The sequence below is a fragment of the Erinaceus europaeus genome, chromosome 4 (assembly GCF_950295315.1).
Source record: "Erinaceus europaeus chromosome 4, mEriEur2.1, whole genome shotgun sequence".
Taxonomy (NCBI): domain Eukaryota; kingdom Metazoa; phylum Chordata; class Mammalia; order Eulipotyphla; family Erinaceidae; genus Erinaceus; species Erinaceus europaeus.
Window position 1 is genome coordinate 66,200,668 of NC_080165.1, and position 20,396 is coordinate 66,221,063.

Below are 20,396 nucleotides of genomic sequence, written 5' to 3' on the forward strand. Positions count from 1 at the left end.
TGAGTAGTGAAGCAAGTCTGCAAGTATCTCTCTCTCTCTCTTTTTAACCAGAGCACTGCTTAGCTCTGGCTTATGGTGGTGCAAGGCATTGAACCTGAGACTTTGGAGCCTCAGGCATGAGAGTCTGTTTGCATAATCATTATACTATCTACCCCTGCCCTGCAGGTGTCTTTCTGTCTCTTTCTCTATCTCCTCCACCCCTCTCTATTTCTGTCTTTATCCAATAATAAACAAATAAAAATATTTTTTAAAAAAAGGGCCCCAGGAATTAAAAAAAAATAACATTTTTTTTTTTGCTGCTTTTAAAAAATTGATTTACAAAATTACAAGATAAGAGGGTTACAATTCCACACTGTTTTCACCACCAGAGTTCTGTGTCCCCTTTCCCTCCATTGGAAACTGCAGTAGTTCTCCCAAGGTCACAGATATGAGTTGACTATTATGTCTGTAACTATCTATCTATATTTTCCCCCCACTTTTTCTATGGTTCTACCTTTTCTTCCATTTTTAAGTCACAGTTAAACCTATTACTACTTCTGAGTGTCTTTCCTTTTCTTTCTCTTCTCTCTCTGGGTCCTAATAGAATTGGGAGTTCAGAGCCCTCTAATTATTTCCCCAACATTTCTCCCCCTCTGAGATATGGTCCAAAATTCTTTTTGGGGTGCAAAAGTGAGAGAGAGTTTTGGCTTCTGTAATGGTTTCTCTGCTGGACATGGGTGTTGGCATGCCAATCCATACCTACAATCTCTTTTCATTTCTTTTTGCTTCCAGGGTGATTGCTGGGGCTCGGTGCCTGCACTAGGAATCAATCCACTGCTCCTAAAGGCCATTTTCCTCATTTTGTTGTCCTTGTTGTTGGATAGGACAGAGAGAAATGGAGAGAGGAGGAGAGACAGAGAGGAGGAGAGAAAGACAGACACCTGCAGACCTGCCTCACCGCTTGTGAAGCGACCTGCAGGTGGGGACTCAAACCGGAATCCTTATGGTGGTTCTTGTGCTTTGCGCCATGTGCCCGCCCCGCTACCCTGCCCCCCCCCCCCCCCCCCGCACAGTCTGTTTCTATCTTTCCCTAGTTATGCTGACTTTAAAAAAAAATTATTTATATATTTTGGATACAGAGAAGAGGGAAGGGGGAGACACAAAGGGAGAGACAAAGAGAGATACTGGCAGCACCACTCCACCATTAGTGAAGCCCCCCACCCCCTTCCCCTGGGAGCTTAAACCTAAGACCTTGCACATTGTGACATGTGTGCTCTACAAGGTGCACCACTGCCAGGCCCCAGTAGCACGAGCTGTTATTATTATTCCATTTACTGCTTGGCTTCATTCCTGATGACCTGGTGAACTTGTTCAGAATTCCAATGCCCCTGCTTCACTTCCAGACCTGGATTTCCCAATCTCTAGGTATGAGACCCACAGTATTTTTTATCATCAGGCAATTCTGAAACCAAACCAAGGCTAAGACTCCCATGTCTAGCAGGAGGCCCTCTTTTCCTTCCTATTGTGTATCTTCCTACTGACCTGATCAATAAGTAGACTGACTATCTTTTAGTTGGGAGGCCTGTCTATCCCATGATAGGAAATTCCCAGCAGGCCAACCCCCTCCCAGAAAAAAAAAAAAAAAAAAAGAGGTTATTCCCAGATTACCAATCTATTGAGTCATGCTTCTTTGTCCATTACAGTCACCTCATTTTCTGAGAGCAAAACTCAGCACTTCCTAATTTATTAATTTATTCATCCATTTGCAGTTGCCCCCTCATGTGCTCCACAGCATGAATAATTGAAAATCCATGCAAATTCTGGGGTGAGACTAGAATGAATAAAAATAGAATGCAAGTTTTGCACAAAGCTCTTTCAGGTATTAATAACTGCCCCATACCTAAAATAACAAGAATAACATTTACATAATGAATTACTTTGTCTGGCATTGTACTAAATGCTTGACAAAAACTATTTAAATGCTCTAATTTATGTTATCCTTCCTTTACAGATAAGGAAACTGAGGCACAGATGGGTTCTTAATTCAATTAAGATCACACAGTCAGGCGGAAGCAGCTAACCACAGGCCCAAAGCTTCCTCAGTGCCCTGGCAGAGGAATGAGAGACATGAAAGGGAAATTCCTCCAGGAAAAGAAAACATTTTTGAGGTTTTATTTTCCTTCCTTCATGTCTGATTTCAGACCCTTGGTTACTCTGCTGAGTCACAGAGGGTTGTTGGAAAGGGGTAGGATGGTGGAAGAGTCACTTCCCTGCTCCAGGGTCAGTTCAGCCTCCAAGTTGGACAGGTGTGTGTGTGTGTGTGGGGGGGGGGGTTGTGGTATTCCAGAGCTCTGCTCCTCGAAAGCTGACCCCAGAGTTCACCAAGAGGAAATTGTTTCCTCATTTTTTTGGAGGTGTGTCTGAGTAATTCCATCACTCTCTATGAATTCTTTTATTTTCCCTTTTTCCAAATAGAGGATGAGAGACAGAGAGGGACAAGGACGTAGGGAATGGGAAGAGGTGGGAGAGGGAGAAAGAGAGAAAGAGAGCAAAGAGAAACACCACAGCACTACTTCATGGCTTGTGAAGCTTGACCTTTGAGTGGTGCTCCTACGTGGGGACCAGAAGCAGGAAACCAGGTCTTCAAGTTCGGTAAAAGGTGTATCCCACAGGCTGACCTACCTGTTGGCCCACTGAGTAAATCTATCTCGGTACTTGTCTTTATTTTCTCCTAAGCCTCCAAGAGCATTAATGAATGTTTTGATGAACAATCAAGTAAGCAAGTGATTCAACATTTACTGGTCACTTTGAAGGCTCTGGAATCAGACACTTCCAGTTTTGCTACTTCTGACCCCTGGCAACTGATGAAGACTCTCTGTTCCTTCATCTATAAAGTAGGGATATCTATTTCAGTCTACAAGCTTAAGGGACAAGTTAGGTACAAGAGGCAAAGGTCTTGGCACACAATGGATGCTTCATAAATGGTGTTTTTGGTGTGCCAAGCAGGGTGGGTGGGGGAGCTGGAGGTCAAATAGGAAGATGTCTCTGTTCTTAAGCTTTCACAACTGGGCTGAGGGAGTGATTAAAAAACAGGCATGTAATGAATCTACACAATGGGTTACTACTAGAAGACAGGGCCAGACGCAGAGAGGAAAAAGACCAACTGCCAAGCTAGGGTGGGGCTCACCAGGGAGTTCCTGCTTAAGTCTTTTTTTTCTTCATTAATTTCAGGGGCTTGGTGGTGGTGCACCTGGCAGAGCACACATGTTGTACTGCACAAGGACCAAGATTCAAGTCCCCACTAGCCACCTGCAGCAGGGGAAACTTCACGAGTTGTGAAGCAGTGCTACAGTTGTCTCTCACTCCCTCTCTGGCTCCTCATTTCTTCTCAATTTATTTCTCTATCCAAAATAAATAAATTGGGGGCCGGGTGGTGGCGCACCTGGTTGAACATACATGTTGCAGTGCGCAAGGACCCAAGTTCGAGCCCCCCGACCTCAGAGCCTCAGGCATGAGTTGTTTGCATAACCATCATGCTATCCTCCCTGACACTAAATAAACTACTTTTAAGATTTTTTTTTTTAAAAATAATTTATCAGTGGGGGAGACAGCATAATGGTTATGCAAACAGACTCTCATGCCTGAGGCTCCTAAGTCCCAGGTTCAACCCCTGCACCACCAGAAGCCAGAGCTGAGCAACGCTCTGGTATTTCTCTGTGTGTCTTTCTCTCAAGACAAATTAATAAAAAAAGTATTTTATTCATTAATGAGGGATAGGAGGAAAGAAAGAACCAGACATCACTCTGGCACATGTGCTGCCTGGAACTGAACTCAGGACCTCATGCTTGAGAGTCCAACATTTTATACACTGTGCCACCTCCCGGACCATTATTTCTAAGTTTTATATATTTCACAAAGTTTCACATAAGAAAAGAAGCCAGGGGCTGGGGTAGACAGCATAATGGTATGAAAAGGGACTCTCATGCCAGAGGCTCCAAAGTCCCAGGTTCAATCCCCTATACAACCATAAAACCAGAGTTGAGCAGTGCTCTGGTTTCAAAAAAAAAAAAAAAAAAAAGCAAAGCCAGAGTACCACTCCCAATCAATCTATATGGCACCTGGGATTACACTGGGAGCTTCCAGCATGCAAGTCCTGCACACCAGCACCCTGCTAAATAAAGTCTAGTACAGGGCTATTCTGACAAACCCACCACCTACACAGACTTACCTGGGATTTGTAAAAAGGAAGACTCTGGTTCAGCAGTTTTGGGTGTGGCCTGACATTCTGTGTTTCTGTTTCCCTTCCTTTTTTTTCTTCTCTTCCAGTCATATCCATGATTTTACTGCTCTAGGTTGACAGATGTTTGTTTCTTTTGCCACCAGGGTTATTGCTGGGGCTCATTGCCTGCACTATGAATCCACCGCTCCCAGCGGCCTTTTTGTTTTTTTTCTTTCTATTTTTATTTGGCAGGACAGAGAGAAATTGAGAGGAGAAGGGAGATAAAGAGGGGCAGAAAAAGACACCTGCAGACTTGCTTCACCGATAGTGAAGCATCTACCCCTGCAGATGGGGAGTGGGTAAGTTGACAGATTTTTCCAGACAGAGAAATAGAAGCAGAAAGAGAGAGAGGGTGGTCCAGGAGGTGTCGCAGTGGATAGAGCATTGGATTCTTAACCATGAGGTCCCAGGTTCAATCCCCAGCAGCACACGTACCAGAGTGATATCTGGTTCTTTCTCTCCTCCTATCTCTCTCAAGAATAAATTTAAAAAATTCTAAAAAAAAAAAAAAAGAGAGAGAGAGAGAGGGAAAGAAATCACAACACTGAAGCTTACTTCGATGTGGTGGGGACTGGGCTCGAACCTGGGTCATGCACAGGGCAAAGCATTGAGCTAAGTGAGCTTTTTTGCCAGCCTAGGATTCAGCATTTCAAATCAACTCCCATAGCAGCTGTGGTAGTTTTCAAGTGTCCTCACTTACAGATTTTTGTAGCTATTTTACAGCAACAACTTCAAAGTGACTTGCAGTGACCTGGGAAGTAGCATGGTAGATAAAGCATTGGACATGCAATCATAAGGTCCTGAGTTTGACCCCTGGCACCACATGTGATACCAAATAAATATCCCTCCCTCCCTCCCTCCCTCCCTTCCTTCCTTCTTTCTCTTTCTTTCCTCCCTCTCTTCTTTTCTTTTCTTTCTTCCATGATGCCACGGAGACAGCATAATAGTTATGCAAAAGACTCTCATCCTGAGGCTCCAATGTCCTATGTTCAGTCCCTGGCACCACCATGAGCAGTGCTCTGATGACCCCCCCCATTAAAATAAAATAAAATAAAACATAACTTGCAGAATCTATTAATTAGGTAGCTATGTTAGTCCCTCCTCAGAGAAACACTGATGATAATACACAATTCCAGTATCCAAAAGGGTTCACATTCCTGAAGGTGGTTATTGGTTAGTTTCCCCCAGTTTTTCCCTTTCTGAGTCAAATCATCCAACAGTTTCGAATGTTTTTGCATCTAGTATTTTATAATAAATTTCCTCTAAAAGGTCACAGTTTCATGAGAAAAAAAAGTCTAATCATGAGTCTTTTGTTAATGCAAAAGACTCTGTTCCATCTCAAGTACGAGGAGAGGAGAAAACTGTACTGGAAAAGATTAAAATTTTTGCTAGGGATTGGTGAGCTAACTCATTTGGAAGGGGGCCTGCGCCGTTATGCCCACAACCAGGTTCAATTGCCAACCACCTACCCAACACCTGGGAATAATTCTTTTTTTTTTTTTTGGGAATAATTCTATGACGCTAAAGGAAACTGGTGCTGTGTTCACTCTCTCTGAAAAAAGTCTGTCTCGTGGTCCAGGAGGTGGCACAGTGGATAAAGCACTGGATACTCAACCATGAGGCCCCTAGTTCGATCTCCGGAAGCACATGTACCAAAGTAATGTCTGGTTCTTTCTCTCCTATCTTTCTCATGAATGAATAAATAAGTAAATAAATAAATAAAATTATTTTTTAAAAAGTCTGTCTCATGCTCAGTTCAGCAGCACATATACTAAAATTGGAATGATAACGAGGAGATTAGCATGGTATCTGCACAAGGATGACATGCAAATTCATGAAGTGCCAAAATAAATAAATAAATAAATAAATAAAATAAACAAATAAAACATCAGTGCAGCTCTGGTGAGAACAAACAACAACCATAACAAAACCATGTGGCTTACTGCAAACAGGATTAAGAAGTGTCACCAACTCAAAGACTATTTTACATGAATCACTGTACCAGAAAGCATGAAATGCTCTAAAACCTTGTGGCTCAGGTATGGATGAAACTTTGATGGAGGTGTTCCCAAACTGCACGACTATCTTAATATATATACTGGATAGGACAGAGAGATAGAGAGGGAGAGAGAAATTTCGATAGACAGCAGCAGACCTACTTCACCACCTGTGAAGCAACCCCCACCCCGCCTGCAGTTGGGGGGGGGAAGATGCCTATGTGTTCTGAAACCACTGATTAAGAAAAGAAACAAAAAACACAAAGCCCAGCTCTGCACATGGAGACAGCACAGTGAGGATGCAACAGAGTTTCACAACAAGAGGCCCCAGAGGCTACAGGGTCAATCCCTGGACACCACCATATGCCAAAACGGAGCAGAGCTCTGGTCCATCTTCTTTTCCTTTCTTCTTCCTTCCCCCTCCCCCTCCCCCTCTCTACCAGTGCACTGCTCAGCTCTGGCTTATGGTGGTGCAGGGAATTGAACCTGGAACTTTTTTTTTTTTTTTTTTAAATTATTTCTTTATTGGGGAATTAATGCTTTACATTCAACAGTAAACCTGGAACTTTTAAGCCACAAGCATGAGAGTCTCTTTGCACAACCATTATGCTATTTCCCCTCTTCTAATCTCTTTCATGAAAATAAATAAAGTATTAAAAATTAAACAAAACACTTCCAATCAATCATGCTAATGAACACTAAAAGATAACTCATGGGTTATCTTTTAATTTTCTTATGGAAAATATTACAAAAACATTGTCCTATGGAGAAATAACCAAAAAACAAAACAAAACAACAAAACCAACACACACACACACACACACACCTTAAAAAGGCACTACAGTTGGCCAGTTGACACAAGTATTATATTACTTTCCTGCACATTGTGATATTTTGACTTTTTAAAATTTTGTGTACAGAGACAAATTTTATTTTATTTAAAATTTTTAAAAAATATTTATTTACTTATTTCCTTTTTTTGCCTTTGTTGTTTTTATTGTTGTAGTTAGTGTTGTTGATGTCGTCATTGTCGGATAGGACAAAGAGAAATGCAGAGAGGAGGGGAAGACTGAGGAGGAGAGAAAGACAGATACCTGTAGACCTGCTTCACCACCTGTGAAGCGACTCCTCTACAGGTGGGGAGCTGGGGGCTCGAACCGGGATCCTTTCACTTTGCGCCACCTGTGCTTAACCCGTTGCACTACCGCCCGACTCCCGACAAATTTTATGTTATTTATGTTCTTATTTCTTTCTTATTTATTTATTTATTTATTTATTTATTTATTTATTTATTTATTTTTACCAGATGCACAGTTCAGCTCTGACTTATGGTGTGTGTGTGGGGGGGGGGGGTTTGAACCTGGGACTTCAAAGCCTCAGGCATGATAGTCTCTTTGCACAACCATTAGGCTACCTCCCCTGCCTTTGACTTAGTTTTGTTGTGATTTCACTTTATTATCTTCCATTTTGTGACTGTGTATTGTTTTTCTTATTTTATTTTATTTTTTCAACTTTTTTCTTTTTGCCTCCAGGGTTATCACTGGGGCTTGGTGCCAGCACTATGAACCCACTGCTCCTGGAGGCTATTTTTCCCATTTTGTTGCCCTTGTTGTGGTTGTTATTGTAATAGCTGTTGTTGTTGTTGGATAGGACAAAGAGAAATCGAGAGAGGAGGGGGAGACAGAGAGGAGGAGAGAAAGATAGACAACTGCAGACCTGCTTCACCACTTACGAAGCGAACCTCCTGCAAGTAGGGAGCTGGGGACTTGAACTAATTTTTTATTTATTTAATTTGATAGGGCAGAGAGATGTGAGAGGGAAGGGGGAAGTGAGACAGAGACTGAAGGGAATGGGATATGGAGTTCTGGTGGCAGGAATTGTACCCCTCTTATCCTATGATCTTGTCAGTGTTTCCATTTTATAAATAAAACGAGAAAGAGAGAGAGAGAGAGAGAGAGAGATTGATTGATTGAATACCTGCTTCACTGTTTGTGAAGCTTTCCCCATGCAGGTGGGGACCAGGGCCCGGACCCTTGTGCATGGTAATATATGCACTTAATAAGGCCCACTGCCAAGCTCCTTTTTTTCTTTCTTTTTCTTTTTTTTTTGTCATCACTAAGATTTCATCATTCTAGGTCTACAGGAGAGAGAACCAGAGCATCACTCTGGCATAAGTGTTGCCAACAACTAAACTCAGGACATCATGCTTGAGGGCCTAATATTTTATCTATTGCACCAACTCCTTGCTCACACTACTGGCTTACTTTTTAAAATAAATAAGTTTATTTATGAGAGAGAACACCAGAGTATCACTCTGGTAGGTTCGATGCCTGAGATCAACTTTGGGACCTAATGCTTGAGTGTCTAGTGCTTTATTCACTGCACCAACTCCTAAGTCACCCAGGTTGATGTTTTCAGGTAGAAAACAGAGCTAAAAGGGGCTGGGTGGTAGCGCACCAGGTTAAGCAAAAGGACTGTCTCAAGGATCCCAGTTCGAGCCCTTGGCTCCACCACCTGCAGGAGGGTCACTTCACAAGAGGTGAAGTAGGTCTGTAGGTGTCTATCTTTCTCTCCTCCTCTCTCCATTTCTCTCTGTCCTATCCTACAACGAAAACAGCAATGACAACAATAGAAAAAAGATGGCTTCCAGGAGCAGTGGATTCACAGTGCAGGCACTGAGCCCCAGTGATATAACCCTGAAGGCAAAAAATAAATAAATAAATTTATTTTATTTCTTTTCTTTATGCTAAAAGAAAAGAAAGTAAAGAAAAGAGGATAAAGGAAAGAAAAATAAAGCTAGAAAGACAAAAACATCACAGTATCAGAAAAAGAAAAGAAAGGAAAAGGAAAGAAAAGGAAAAGAAAAGAAACATCACAGTACTAAAGCTTTCCTCCATTGCAGTAGGAGCTGGGCTCAAACCTGGATCATGCCCACGATAAAAGTAAGAACACCATCTAAGTGAGCCTCCTAGTCATCCCTGTGTTGTTTTCTTTAAAGAGATGCCCTGACCCTGTATAAATCTTAGTCCCAATAAAACCTGAATCTACACTGAGTTTATGGAAAGCACCCTAACTTTGGAGTTAGATCTCAGTTTAAGTCACAGATTTACCACCTGCAAACTGTGTACTGTATGGCCTTAGATAAGTTACTTAATTTATCTGAACCATAGCTTTCTCCATCTAAAGTGGAATGGTGGACCAGCAAAATAGCTTCACTTAGATTGTGCACTGCTTTGCTATATGTTCAACTCAGGGTCAAGCCTGGTCCCCATCACACTGAAAGAAACTCCCAAGGTGGCACAGTGGATAAAGCATCAGACTCTCAAGCGTGAGGTCTCAAGTTCAATCCCCGGTAGCACATGTACCAGAGTGATGCCTGGCTCTTTCTCTCGCCTCCTATGTTTCTCATTAATAAATATATAAATAAATAAAATCTTTCAAAAAGAAAGAGAGAAACTTAGAGCTTAGTGCTATGTTCTCTCCCTCCCCCTCGTATGTGTGTGTGTGTCAGTTTCTAAAATAAGTAAATAAATACATAAATAAAGTGGAATGGTGGGCTAGGAGAACAGCACAAAGGTTTACACAAAAAAAGACTTTCATACCTGAGGCACTAAGATCTCAGGTTCAATCCCAGCACCACCAAAAACCAGAGTTAGGTGGTGAGAAGGAAAAAAAAAAAAGGCAAAAAAAACCCGATCAGCTCTGGCTTACAGTGATGTGTGTGTGTGTGTGTGTGTGGGGGGGGGTGGTTTGAGCCTGGGCGTTCTGTAGCCTCAGACATGAATGATTCATTGCCTAACCACTATGCCAGCAACATCTATCTTTCTGTGACACGGTTAAATAAAATGTTACATGTAAAGTGGCTATCATGTGGCCATGTCAATGACCTGTGGTAAAGAGACAACTGAGACAATGAGAAGTTCATCTGAGGTCACACAGTGGAGATGGCCTTTAGAAAGAATATGAATTTCAAGTTTATGTGAATAATGCTCCTTCCTCTCTATCTCCCACCCCTTTCAAGACAGGAAGTAGAAAGCAACCCATTCCTTAATCTTCTCAGAAGCCTGGTCACAGAGAGCTTCCTCACCACCAGCACAACCCACAGCCTCCACGTGGTGAAAGGGAAATGAACACCCCCTCAAATAGTGCCTATAAGAATGAGTGAATCAGATGAAATGGAGAAATACTTGGCCTTATGTTGAAATTATGAATTTGGTTACCAGTTCTGTGTTTTCTTCTTTCCCATCACTCAAACAACCTTAAGATTTTTTTCTCTTCCTTCCACAAACGTGCTAGTTTTTTTACAAGCATTCTCTCCTTCAATTCTCATTAGAGGCAAGTATATTACAGGATAAGTATATGCAGACGTCATTTTGCAGACAAAGAAGAAATAGAAGCTAAGAGAGGGTGAGAGCCTTGCCTGGTTATACATCCCATTCTGTCCTAATATCAGAGTGTATAGGCTTTGAATCACGGTCATGCTGCCTTCTCGCCAATTAGCTCTCCTGCATATTTCCCTGTAGTAAAAGTGGGTCTCAGAGTCACCAAGTTGCAGATGCTACTATGATGCCAACCTGGCTTCCCTGAGCAGATGAGCTCACCCATGAACCCCACCACTCCAGAGCCCTGCCCCACTAGGGAAGGACAGAAACAGGCTGGGAGTATGCATCGACCAGCCAACACCCATGTACAGTGGAACAGCACTTATAGAAGCCGTAGACCTTCCACCTTCTGCACCCCATAATGATCCTGGGTCCATACACCCAGAGAGAGAGATAAAGAATAGGAAAGCTTCCAGTGGAGGGGATGGCATACAGAACTCTGGTGGTGGGAAATGTGTGGAATTTTACCCCTCTTATCCTATGGTTTTGTCAGTATTATTTATTTAGCTTCCAGGGTTATTGCTGGGGCTTGGTGCCAGCACCAGGAATCCACTGCTCCTGGAGGTTATTTTTTCCCTTTTGTTGCCCTTGTTGTTTATCATTGTTGTGATTCTTATTGTTGTCACTGCTGTGATTGTTGTTGGATAGGACAGAGGGAAACTGAGAGAGGAGGGGAAGACAGAAAGGGAGAGAGAAAGACACCCACAGACCTGCTTCACCACTAGTGAAGCAACCCCCTGCAGGTGGGGAGCTGAGGGCTCTAACCAGGACCTCTAAGCCAGTCCTTGCACTTTATGCCATGTGCACTTAACCCACTGCACTACCACCTGACCTCCTATTTTCTATTTTATAAATAAATTAAATTAAATTAAAAATTCAAGAGAAAAAAAAAAGAAGTTACATGGTATGATTTGGGAGGTAATGCAGTGGATAAGGTGTTGGGCTTTCAGGTGTGAGGTCCTAAATTCAATTCCAGGTATCACATATGCTAGAGTGATGTTTGGTTTCTCTTTCCCCCTCTCTCTTTCTCATAAATAAATAAATATTTTTCCCTTTTGTTGCTCTTGTTGTTTACTGTTGGTGCCATTATTATTATTATTGCTGTCATTGTTGTTTGATAGGACAGAAAGAAATCGAGAGAGGAGGGGAAGACAGAAGAGGAGGAGAGAAAGATAGACACCTGCAGACCTGCTTCACTGCCTGTGAAGTGAACCCCCAGGTGGGGAGCCAGGTGGGACTCAAACCGGATCCTTACGCACCGGTCCTTGAGCTTTGCTCCATGTATGCTTAACCCACTGTGCTACCACCTGGCCCCCAATAAATATTTTAAAGGAGGAGGAGGAGGGGAAGTCTTGACATGGTGATCATCAGAAGACTCTGACTCTAATCTAGGTGGGCTATCATATCAACCTTAGGTAAACTGGTTGGCCTCCCTGGACCTTATTTGCCACAATTTAAAACTGAGATAGGAGACCAGGTATACAACTTATGATAGAGTGTGCTTCACATGAATGATGTCCTGGGTCCCATCCACTGTGCCACCATAACAATATAATAAAACAATAAAAGTAAGGCTTGAAAGAGATACAAGGATCCTTTGTAATATTTTCTAAGTAAACTCATCACTGTAGACACATTCAGGGAGTTTAACACATTCTTGTTGATTTTTTTAAAAAGAATATTTATTTTGGGGGCCAGGCAGTGGCACACCTATGTAATGTACACATTACAGTGCCCGAGGACCCAGGTTTAAGCCCCTGGTCCCTACCTACAGGGGGAAAGCGTCACGAGTCGTGAATTAGGGCTGCAGATGTCTCTCTGTCTTTTTCCCTCTCCATCTCCCCTCTGTTCTCAATTTCTCTGTCTCAAATAAATTAATTAAAAAAAAAGTCAGAGCACAACTCAACTGTAGTATAAGGTGGTGCTGCTGAGAATTAAACCTGCAACCTCTATGGTCTCAAGCCTGTGAGCTATGTGCTCCAATAGACTAAGCTACCTTTCTGGCCCTCTTAACAACTTTCTAAAGATTTCCCCTCTCACATCTAGAGGGTGTTCTGTTTATAATGTGTCACAAAGGTTGTAAACTAGATATGGTGGTTAACACTGAGGTAGCCAAGGGGTTTATAGAACCCTGGCTCTGAATCCCAGCTCTACCTATCCTGGATATATGGTCTCAGGCAAGTTCTCAACTTCTCTCTTCCTTTTCCTGCTCTATACAATGATGGTTTCCCACTGGGTCCAAACCTTCATGTTCTAGTAAATCAGTAAAACAACTAAAACACAAAGAGGAGACATGGAGAGGACCAGCGAAATAGCTCATCTGGATAGTTTGCTGCTTTGACATGTGCACAAGTCTGGCCCCCTCTACATTAAAGGAAATTTTGATGCTGTGGTCTTGTTCATACTCTCTCTCTCTCTCTCTCTGCTTTTCTGCCTACTCTGTCTCTTTTGATTTTTGTTTTATTTTATTTTATTTTTTTCCTCCAGGGTTATTGCTGGGGCCTGGTACCTGCACTATGAATCCACTGCTCCTGGAGGCCATTTTTCCCATTTTGTTGTTGTCATTATTGTTATTGTTACCATTGATGCTATTGTTGTTGGATAGGACAGAGAGAAATCGAGAGAGGAGGGGAAGACGGAGAGGAGGAAGGAAAGACAGACAGACACCTGCAGACCTGCTTCACTGCTTGTGAAGCGACTCCCCTGCAGGTGGGGAGCCAGGGGCTCGAACTGGGATCCTTATACAGGTCCTTGCGCTTTGTGCCATGTATGCTTAACTGGCTGCGCTACTACCTAGCCCCTTTATTTTTATTTTTTTTTTACCAGAGTACTGTTCTACTCTGGCTTATGGTGGTGTGGGGGATTGAACCTGAGACTTTGGAGCTTTAGGCAGTCTCTTTGCATAACCATTATGCTATCTAGTCCCACCCCCACTCTGTTTCTATCCAAAAAATAAGATAAAACACAACACAAAGTTGTTCTTTTGTCCACATACATGCAGATCTACAAGAAAGGTAGCATTGTTGACATCAAGGAAATGGCCACTGCTAAAAAAAAAAAGGAACACCCTACAAATGTTACCATGGAAAACCTGGAAAAACTAGTGTGACCTGGCATAGGGTTGGAATTTTTGTAAACAAACAAGGGGAAGACTTTTGCCAAGAGAATTAATGTTCATATGGAGCATAATAGGCATGCTAACAGCCAAGAGAGCTTCCTGAAATGTGTGAAAGAAAATGATCATTTACAAAAAAGGAAAGTGGGCTGGGGGAGATAACATAATGGCTGTGCTAAAAGATTTTTATGCCTAAGGCAAAAAAGGTCCTAGGTTCAATCCCAGCAACACCATCAGCCAGAGCTGAGCAGTGCTCTAATAATTTTTTTTAAAAAAAGGAAGCTAAAGAGAAGGCACTTGGGTTTAACTGAAGTACCAGCCAGCCTGTTCCACACAGAAAGCACACTACATGAAGTCAATGTGAAGGAGTCTGAGCTGTGGGTACCCATGCCCTGTGAATTATAAATTTCATGCCATGGTATGTATATACAGACATATATGAACATGTACACATACATATATACATACATACGTAGGCATAAAGACCACTGACTGGCTTACTATATAAATAAACTAAGAAAATGGTAGTTACATAAAGGCGTGTGTGTGTGTGTGTGTGTGTGTGTGTGTAGAGCTGAAGACATATGTGATTTCACTGCTCCTGGGTCAACTTTTTCATTCTAATACAGAAATAAAGAGAGAGGGAGAGACACTATAGCAATAGAGCTCCCCCAGTGCCATAACACCTTCTATGTGGTGCAGGAGCTGGAACTTGGGCCATACTCTACTCATATATCAAGGTAGGTACCCTACCAAGTGAGCTAGCTCTCCAGCCCTCTCCTTCTACATTTTTAACATGATACATGGAATCCAAACTGAGCAGTTTCAACAGAAGACTGGGCTAGAGAAGGCTAGAAGGGAAGAGAGACTTGGGGTGGACAGGTGGTGACTCCAGATGGCTGCACATGGCTGATCTGGGGGGTAAATGGTCTCACCCTCTGCCCAGCCCTACCCACGTGTGTCAAGGCAATGTCAATGACATGGCAGACTGGAAAATGCTAGAAAACACCAAAATACCCAGAGTGAGAATCAAAGATATTTCAGAAATGTAATCTTAGTTGTTGATCTCAGTATGCAACGCCAAATGCCTGGGCTAAAGCATAGAGTCTGTTCCTTCCTTCTTCTCTCCACACTGGCATTCTTCCTAATCACAATTTCATTCTCCACTCAAGCAGGCAGCTCAAAGCCTCCAGTTCTACTGGCTTCTGAGAGCTCAGCCCATCTGCTCTAAAGCCCTTAATACAAACAAACAAACTGATAAACCAGACAACATTCCTACCATTTTCTCTCTCTTATTAGAAAAAAAATATATTGGCATTTATTTATAATAGGGGAAAAGTGCAAACAACCTAAAATGTTTAAGAGAGGGTTAATTAAAAAACAAGTATAACCTTATACATAGAATAATATAGTAGAATATCATACTATATGATTGTTTAGAAAGCTGTGTTGCAGGACCAGCGAGGCAGGTCAGCAGGAAAATGCATTCCTTGCATGCATGAGGCCCTGGGTTTGATTCATGGTACTGCATAAGACAGAGTGGTGTTCTGGACTCTCTCTCTCTCTTGCATTAAAAAAATATGTATACAGGGCAGGGGATACGGCATAATGGTTATGCAAAAGACTTTCATGCCTAAGGTTCTGAGGTCCCATGTTCAACCCCCTGCACCACCACCATAAGCCAGAGCTGAGCAGTGCTCTGTTCTCTATTTCTATATCTCTCTGTCATTAAAATAAATAAAACAGTAAAAATACCTATAAAGACAGAACACTGAAAGATGATGAAATGTTTTTTTAAAGGATGGTTGATATTAAAAGCAATGTTGAGTGGAGAAGAATAGAGGTCAGCAGTGAGAGCACCAGAGTTGGGCTGACCTACCTTTGAGTCCCAGATGTGCTTCACACCAGCTATGTGACCTTGACAGATCTCTCTCTCTCTGTTAAGTATACAACAGAAAAACAACAACAATAAATAAAAAGAGTTCTGACTCCACAGTCAAACTTCCTACTTGGCTTGCACCCTGCTTTCACCACTTTCTAATAGGACATATTAACTAAGCCCTCTGTTCTTCAGTTTCCTCATATGTCAGTAAGATCTACTAGTAGGATCTCCTTCCTTCTATGTAAAAACCCTTAGAACAGACTCTTATGGCACATAATTCATCCACCCCACCTATCACTCCCCCAAATGATTTCCATTTATATATATAGATGGGGGGAGGGAGAAGAAGGGAGGGAGAGAAAGAGAGAGGCCACAGTGCCAAAGCTTCCTTCAGTGCAGTGGGGGCCATGCTTGAACCTGGGAAGTACACATGGGAAAGAAGCACACTACCCAAGTGAGCTATTATGTTGGCTCTTCAAGTGTATTACAAGTGACTTGTAAATACAGTGTATATACAAGTCACTCAGAACAAGTCCACCTCCTTGAAAAGAACACTTGCATCATCCCAGATTTGCAGCATCATTAGGAATCCAGCCCAGACAGGCTCCTGGGTAGGGGTATGTTATCAGTAGGAACTAGTTAACTAGGTGTTAACCCTATCCCCAGGACAGGAACAGTTTGGGGGTGGGGGGAGGTGGACAGAGCATGCTGGGGCTCACTTCAGCCCAGTGGAAAAACAGTCTGAGCTCTGTGTACAGTGGTGAACCACGTGATGGTGTGCATTGCCCTTAACTGGAAACAGACCGGGTGCCAGCAGAGGGGTAATGATGAGGGTCCCAAGTGCCCTCGTCACAACTCAACAACAGCCCAACATAGCTAGAGTCACAGAGAGGCAGCCACCTGGTGAACCACAGCATGGTTCAGTTCCCATTTAGTTCTGCCTTTGGGTAATCCCTGGCACTATTATCAATTCAACTCTGAGAGGGGTCTTGGTGGGGGGTAAAGGGGGTTGGTCAATCTGCTACTTCTCTGGAGCCTAACAGTCAATTCCCCACAGTTCTTGGCTTCCAATAGGATTAGGTAATTCATCTGGCATATGTTATACTTTTCAGTTTATATACACATGATCGCCTCCTAATTCAATGGTCATCACTTACATATGTAAAATAAATTTTAAAAAGATTTATTTATTACTAAGAAAGGAAGGGGGAGAGAGAGAGATCACACTTAGGTACATGCAATGCTAGGGATAGAACTTGAAAACTCAAGTTCTTAGGTCCAATGTTTTAACCACTGTGACATTTCCTGGGCTGCAACAATTTTATTTACTATATTCTCTAAAAGCACTGTTAAATTCTGGCCTCTGGTGGTGCTGGGGATTAAACCTGGAACCTTTGGTGCCTCATGTATGAAAACCTTTTCTGCATAACTATTATGCTATCTTCCCGTCTGCTTTCATTTTTTATTATTTTTTAAAAAATTTATTTATTCCCTTTTGTTGCCCTTGTTTTATTCTTGTAGTTATTGATGTTGTCGTTGTTGGATAGGGCAGAGAGAGAGATATGGAGAGAGGAGAGGAAGACAGAGAGGGGGAGAGAAAGAGAGACACCTGCAGACCTGCTTCACTGCTTATGAAGTGAATCCCCTGCAGGTGGGGAGCCAGGGGCTCAAATCGGGATCCTTATGCAGGTCCTTGCGCTTTGCGCCACCTGCACTTAACCCGATGTGCTACTGCCCAACTCCCCCCTTTTTAAAAAAATATTTTATTTATTTTATTTTTGAGAGAGATGCAGATAAACACCAGAGCACTGCTCAGCTCTGGCTTATGGTGGTGTGGGGGATTGAACCTGGGACTTCGGAGCCTCAGGCATAAGAATCTCTTTGCATAACCATTATGCCATCTACACCCCCCCACCCTCACCCCCCGCGAACTCCCCTTTTTTTTCCAGCCAGAGCACTGCTTAGCTCTGGCTTATGGTGGTGCTGGGAATTGAACCTGGGGACCTTAGAATCCTCAGGCATAATGGTTTACAGGCATCAATAAAATGCAGTGGTTTGTACATGTGTAACATTTCTCAGATTGCCAAACGATGATTCAATTCCTACTAGGTCCTCCTCTGGCATAATGTTTTACCACCTGGATCCTCCTCCCACCCCAGAGTCTTTTATTTTGGCTCAATATACCAACTCTAGTCCACGTAAAAACAAGGTTTTTTTGTTTGTTTGTTTTAGGTTGTTGTTTTTGTTTTCAGTCATTTTTTTTCCAAGCTATTAATCATTTCATTGACTTAGAAATTCATTTTCTAGGTACCTTAGGAAAAAAAAAAAAGAATCCTCAGGCATGAGTCTTTTATATACCCATTATGTTTCCTGAGCCCAACCTCTTGCCACCATTCTGACCTATATGGTATCAGAGATCAAACAGAGGAGCTCACATATGTGAGTCTTGAGTGTTCTCTGTGACCCACCTCCCTGGCACCCTCCTTTCCTCTTCACCCCATCACTTTTTAAGTATCTAGGGCTAATGAATCTTTCTTCTCTCTCTTTTGTTTCCCCAGAGTACTGCTCAGCTTTGGCTTATGGTAGTGCAGGGGATTGAACCTGGAGCCTTGGATTCTCAGGCACAAGAATCTTTTTGCATAAGAATTATTCTATCTCCCCTGCCCCTAAGGAATCTTTTTTTTTTTTTTTTTCTTAATACCAGAGCACTGTTCAGCTCTGGCTTGTGGTGGTGTGGGGGATTGAACCTGGGACTTTGGAGCCTCAGGGATGAGAGTCTGTTTGCATAACCATTATGCTATCTACCCTCCACCCACTAGTGAGTCTTTCTATATAAATATATTTGCTTTCTGACTGGATTATAATCAGGAGTAGATGATCTGGAAGACACTGTATTGCCACTTGAAGGTGACTCTGCAGCTCTCTGCACTTCCCCTGATTTCCACAAGCTTATACATCTCTGTCTGGTTCCCCTTCCTTGCTCTATTTAAAATAAAAGATGATGATGATGATGACGATGATGAAATGGAGAGAGGAGGGGAAGACAAAGAGGGGGAGAGAAACATAGACACCTGCAGACCTGCTTCACCACTTGTGAAACGACCTCCCTGCAAGTGGGGAGCCAGGGGCTCGCACAAGGATCCTTGTGTCAGTCTTTTTTTTTTTTTTTTTTCATTGCATCAGTCTTAGCGTTTTGCACTATGTGCCCTTAACTTGGTACGCTACCTCCCGGCCCCCAGGACTTTCTCTTCTTACATGACAGATGTCAGACCACATGGCTGCTGGGGTGGAGCCCTTTTCGCTGACCTCAGTAACAACCCCTGGCACCAGGGCATGGAGCACAGGCTCCCCACCAGGAATCCTGGGTACAAACTTGCTAACTAGAGTGGCAGGGTACATGAGGCTGCTGTTTATCCCTGAAATAGTCTCACTCACTTGCCAAAAGAGGATATTCAATGAAGATACAACAGATGTGATGGCAGAAGTATGAGATTCATTTCATCATTACACATATCCCCATCTCAGAGCTCACATTTGCACAATGACTCACTGGGATCAGGGGGTCTAGTGCCAGCCCTGAAATTAGAAAATATCAAGGGAGCAAGAGAGTATCAGAAGCGCCTACCTCAGCCTACCCAAATTATTCACTTTCCCCATAACCTTAGTTCCCAGAAATTTACATTTCAAAGACCAATGAAATTTCCCCCAAAATTTTGGACACCCATAAGCAAGGTGGTTGCCAAATAAGGTTATTAGGGAAAAAACCTATAGTCTGTAACACATTTCAAAAAATAAAGAATATCTGAGTGGCAAACTCTTAAGGTTTAGAGTAAGAGGTAGCACTTGAAAGGAGTTTAGCTATTTGAAGCACCTAGCACATGGTCTGATGAAATTCAGTTTGAAATCACAACATGACCCCAGATACCAGTCCCTCAGTGGTCCATGCAGCAAGCTAGTCAAGCTTCCCCCCACGTACTTGGGTACTAGGGGCCTGAACCTGCGTCTTTGTGCATTTAACTGGTTGTGCCACTGTCTGGTCCCCCAAAACTCTTGACTATTAGGATTTACGACATATTGTATATAAATGCAGCCTTATGAAAAATTATATATACTTTTTCTTATTTTAATAAGAGAAATACAGAGACAGAGGGAGGAAAAGGAGAGGGAGAGAGGGAAGAGAGAGAACAGAGCACTGCTCACCTTTGGATTATGGTGGTGCTGGGGATTGAACCTAGGAGCTCAGAGCTTCAGGCATGAAGCTCTGAGTAAACAGAGAGGGGGTGGTAAACAGAGAGGGGGTGGGAAAGAGGGAGAGACATATGCATGAAAGTGAGCTTGCATAACTATTATGCCGTCTCATCAATCCAGTTTTAAGAAAAATTAAACTACTGTGATCTGGGAGGTAGCTCAGTGGGTAAGTCACACTCCACACACATGTGACGCCATACCAGGGTTCAAATCCCTCACTCCAGTACATATTGTTTTTTCGGGACCATCACTGGAGCTTCACCATTTCAGGTTGACTTTTTCTTTTTTCTTTTTGTTTTAATAGAAAGACATAGACAGGGCCAGCAAAATAGTTCACATGGGTAGAGCACTTGTTTCGTCATGTACATGACCTAGGCTCAAGCCTGGCCTGGCCCCCCACTGCACTAGGGAAAGCGTTAGTGCTGTGATGTCTTTCCCTCTCTCCCTCTATTGTAAAACATTGGCCTGGAGGAGCTGGGAGGTAACACAGCTGGTAAAGCCCATGCATTATTGT

At 42.7% G+C, this 20,396-nt stretch overlaps 1 protein-coding gene and 1 non-coding gene across 2 annotated transcripts in view; one reads left to right on the forward strand and one right to left on the reverse strand.

Moving 5' to 3' along the window:
• Positions 1 to 20,396, reverse strand: part of CCND3 (cyclin D3) — a 169,544-nt gene that overhangs the window by 43,795 nt on the left and 105,353 nt on the right. The window lies entirely within an intron of this gene.
• Positions 6,006 to 6,112, forward strand: LOC132538447 (U6 spliceosomal RNA). The gene has a single exon (XR_009549812.1). It is a non-coding gene; the product is annotated as a U6 spliceosomal RNA (small nuclear RNA).